Source organism: Ruditapes philippinarum, unplaced genomic scaffold (assembly GCF_026571515.1).
Source record: "Ruditapes philippinarum isolate M1 unplaced genomic scaffold, ASM2657151v2 ctg19260_1_1_1_1, whole genome shotgun sequence".
Lineage (NCBI taxonomy): Eukaryota > Metazoa > Mollusca > Bivalvia > Venerida > Veneridae > Ruditapes > Ruditapes philippinarum.
Window position 1 is genome coordinate 1 of NW_026852678.1, and position 5,053 is coordinate 5,053.

Sequence of the window (5,053 nt, forward strand, 5' to 3'; positions counted from 1 at the left end):
CTCATCAATATCCTTTTATTATACTGTAGTTTAAAGCTATAGAGCTTGGCATTGACCACATGTTTGACTCATTATATCCTTTTATTATTACTGTAAAACTTAAGCTATAGGGCTTGGCATTGACATGTTTTTGATCATCATTCCTTTTATTAGTCCCTAACCGGTTAACAACCGGAGGGGACTTTAGGTTTACCCTCCGTCCGTCTGTCTGTCTGTCCGTCTTGTCTGTATGTCTGTCTGTCAGTCCGTCAGTCCGTCCGTCCACAAAACTGGATCCCGCGGATAACGCAAAAAGTACTGAAAATATTTTTTTATGAAACTTGATATTATGGATAGATGGCAGTATGGAGATTATGCACGTCTTTTTTTTTTCTTCCTATGTTGAAAATTCTTGTTTGCTATGGCAACAAATAGTCTGAAAATATGGCAAATTTAAACACATAAACTGGATCCAGTGATAACTCAAAAAGTACTGACAATATTTTTATGAAAACTTGAAATATGGGTTGATGGCAGTCTGGAGATTATGCACATCTTTTTCTTTTCTTCCTATGTTGAAAACTCTGGTTGCTATGGCAACAAATAGCCTGAATTTCAAGATTTCTGATTTAAATTTTTCAGCTTTTTCACTATATGTTCTTTATTTCTTAAGGTGTTTACTTCAAACTTTAAATATAAGTTTCTGGTCATCAACCAAATCATATGTGACAAAGGTTTATAACTCTAGCACAAAAAATATCAGTATTACCTCCTTGAACTTAGATTTTTTAGGGGAAAAATGTTGTCTTTTTTAAATAACTTCTTTATTTCCTAATGTATCTACTTCAAACTTCATATATATGTTTCTTATTATCACTCGACATTTTTGAGAAGGTTAAATACTCTAGCAAGACTATTTCCAGAATTATGTCCCCCTTGAACTTAGATTTTTTTTCGAGAAACTGGTATTTTCACTCCAACTTCTTCATTCCTTATAGGATTTACTTTAAAATCCCACATCGTAATAATATGACAAGGTTGTATAAACATAATTTCCTTACTAAGCATGGAAACTTAATACATTTACTGTGATATAGACAAACTTATTTTATTATGTTTTGTGGTGATATTTTCAAATACAGACTTCATCCTCAAATTCATTATAAATGGCAATACACAGGAGTGTATGACAATTAAAGAACTTTTTGAGGTACCGGTAGGGGACTACTGTATTGCCCGCAATACTATCAAATGCTTGTTATACTGTACTTAAAGCTATAGGGCTTGGCATTGACATGTTTGACTCATCATATCCTTTTATTATACTGTACTTAATGCTATAGGGCTTGGCATTGACAATGTTTACTCATCATATCCTTTTATTATACTGTACGTAAAGCTATAGGGCTTGGCATTGACATGTTTGACTCATGCATATCCTTTTATTTAAATCTGTACTTAAAGCTATAGGGCTTGGCATTGACATGTTTGACAACCTCAATCATATCCTTTTAAATTAAAATTCTGTATATGGTTATATGCCAGAATGGACAATTTGAATCTGTTTTTAATTTTAGCTTTTCAAAGTTAAAACATGAAACTACTTACTGAGGTGATCTATTTTTTTTGCATTTGTTTCTTAACTTCTTCTTTTAATGTGTCCTCTATGGCCGAAAGGTCAAAAGGTTACTGAATTCAAACCTCCATATGGCCTCTCGCTTCAAGCTTTGGGTTGAAAATTCTAACTAACCCGTGCATATGGAGAGAGCTTCCAGCTTAGCTTAAAAAAGGTAAAGTGATTTTTAACAAAAATGACATTCATCGAGGAAACCGTAATAGAAACCAAAAAAAAGATTTTTTTCTTTTTATTTTAAAAACCAAACTTAAATTTTACACGTTTAAAAATAAAAAATTTGGGGAATAATGCTTTCCAATGCAGAAAATTTTATATTGATTAACCAAATTTATTATGCCCATTTGGCCCTAAATTTATTTTTTCCATTGAAAACAAATTTGTTGATCAATTAAAGAAATCCCATAGCTATTAATTTTGTATATAAATGTCTGGAAAATGATAGTTATATGTAAATAGGAAAAAAAATTTTTGTATTTGGGGTAAACTTAATATAAATATTATTATTTTCAAAATATTCTTTATTTAAGTAAATTTGGGGAAAACCTAAAAAATTTTTTTGCCCTTTTGGAAAAATTTAATGGGGTAAACAAATTATCTGTGTTAATTATTAGGTAACTGAATATGTGTGTCAATTGGTAAACTAAATATTTGATTGTGTCAATTAGTTAAATATCTTTGTCAATAAGGAATCAGTTGGTAAACTGAATATCTAATTTTTTTGGCAAACTACATATCTTTGTCAATTGATAGACTAAATATCTATGTCAATTGGTGAACTGAATACTTTGTCAATTGGTAACCTAAATATCTACATGTATTTAAATTGTTAAACTAAATATCTTTTTTTCAATTGGTAAACTAAATATCTATGTTTATAGGCAAACTAAATATCTATTTCAATTGGTAAATGGAATACCTTTATCAATCGGATTATATCTATGCTAATTGAGAAACTAAATTTCTTTGTCAATTGGTAAACTGAATACCTTTGTCAATTGGTAACCTAAATATCTATGTTTATTGGCAAACTAAATATCTATTTCAATTGTTAAATGGAATACCTTTATCAATCATATTATATCTATGCTAATTGAGAAACTAAATTTCTTTGTCAATTGGTAAACTCAATACCTTTGTCAATTGGACTGGCGTAAACTTAATACTTTGTCAGTTGGAAAAAAAATAATTATCTTAGGTCAGAAATGTTGACATTGAAGTTGATTTAATTGATGTAGTTACATGAATACAAAATTTGAACATCTTGACTTCTGGAACCAAAAGTGATTGGCCTAGTATAACACGAGGACAGCCAGCACATTTGTTCAATCTGAGCAGACTGTATACAATCTGAGCAGACTGTATACTGACAATATCATGTTTGTATTTTAATATTGAAAAACTTAGATTGTTTCAATTTTCAAAACTGGGGCAAATCCATTTTACAAATTCAGCTGGTTAAATACCTTAATAATTAAGATATCCTTATGTGGTGACGGAGAGGGGGCATGCTCTTGTGTGTTCAAGTATGATTACAAATATAACCCAGAGATACAGGACTGTAGCATGCCACCAGTCTGTCAATAAATGTCAATGATCAAACGTAAAGTTGCTTGATTTTAAAGTTTGTCATTTGCCTAGAATCATGAATTACTATATACAACTTTTAAAATTTCAAAATCATCGTGTTAATTTCACAGGTGCTGAGATTGCCTGAAAGGATATACCTCATTTAAAGCTACAAATTCAGTCTGTAGCTTTCCCTGTATCATGTACTGGTGAAAGGAACCCTTTGACTAAAAGTTTACATCTCCCAGTCTTTAGTTACACACGATTGAAAGTTGTAGCAGTAAGATTCTTTTATGAAACGCACCCCAGATATCTAGATGATTTTTCTTGCTTATCGTGTACTTGAAATATGTGGTTGATTGTCTCCCCTGTTTTATTATATATTTCAGATATATTGATGATTGCTCTCCCCTTGCTTATTATGTACTTGAAATATGTTGTTAATTATCTCCCTTTGTTCATTATATATTTTAGATATATTGATGATTGCTCTCCCTTGCTTATTATGTACTTGAAATATGTTGTTAATTATCTCCCTTGTTCATTATATATTTCAGATATATGGAGGACTTCTCTCCCCTGTTGGCAGACTGTAAATGCTATGCATGTGAAAATTTTACCAAGGCTTACATAAATCATTTACTAAATACATCTGAACTTCTGGCATCAACATTATTGATGATGTAAGTGTTTTTACTAGTACATAGTATGTTAATTGTTATCAACTTATCATATACAAACTTGGTTATACTGTAACTAAAGGGGTTTATTTCATTAATCTATGATAAAATTTATGTAGTTAAGGGAACAAAAGTTTCAGGTCTGACCTGTAACCTGATTAATTTGTGCAATTGACCCACCATTTTCTGTGCAGCAAATATCATTACTGTAAGGGGCTTAATTTCTATTATGACAATGATGTGCCCCTCCATGCATTATTTCAGTCATGAGTGGATACTTGAGTAGAACCACTGACATTCCTTGGTTCCTGGTGGGATTTGAACCCACAGTATTGAGGGGCGAGTGGTTTGACGCTGATGACCTTAGCCACTCAGCCATGGACATCAAACGTTTTTATACCTATTCTATATAATATATTCAAATAACATATACTTATGTACACACATCTTTTAGTTATTTGTTAATATGTCAATTTTTTTATTAACATCCATGAATGTCCTGTTGATATCCATTCATAAGACTAGTTTTTACAATGTTGCCCCTTTATTACTCTGACAAACAGATGGGTCATTATGAGGGAAGTTAAGTTTGTTTTACTTGTCTTTCTATTTCAGACATAATTTTCACCACTATTTTCAATTCTTCAAGACAATAAGAGAAGCTCTGGCAGAGAACAGATTTCAAGACTTGCAAATATTAATTGAAAAACAGACTCCAATAAAGGAAGCATCTTAAAATTTATTCAGGCACTTTTTTATACTTTTTCCAACACACATATTATAAAGATGTGCTAACCATATGTAAAATATTTCCATAGTTAAAAACTTAACTTGATGTTTAGGTACATACTGTCACACTAAACGCTAACAACCATTGTACTGTAACCCTCTTGTTTGAGAAAGTCAGCCTATTAGAAAGAAATAAATAGCTAAAATGGTCCCAAACAGCAATTTGGAAATGTTTTGACTAAGCCTGTGTATGGATGGAACTGAAAAGTGCAAGGTATTGTCCATGCTGCCTACATGTAGCATCAGTTTAAGCATAATTCAACATTTAACATGAAAAAGTAAATATTTAAGATGTGTTCATATGGATTATCATGTGACACTTTTGTGCAATTTTCATGACAAGTGGCATAGGGGCCCCAAGACGAAGCACATGTGTCCTGAACAAGAAAACAATGAATGAAAC

General features: G+C 31.4%; 1 long non-coding RNA gene across 1 annotated transcript; it reads left to right on the top strand.

Moving 5' to 3' along the window:
• Window positions 1-3,166: 3,166 nt before the first annotated feature.
• Window positions 3,167-4,603, top strand: LOC132721031 (uncharacterized). The gene is made up of 3 exons (XR_009624416.1): window positions 3,167-3,215; window positions 3,739-3,864; window positions 4,477-4,603. It is a non-coding gene; the product is annotated as an uncharacterized LOC132721031 (long non-coding RNA).
• The last annotated feature ends 450 nt before the right edge of the window (window positions 4,604-5,053 follow it).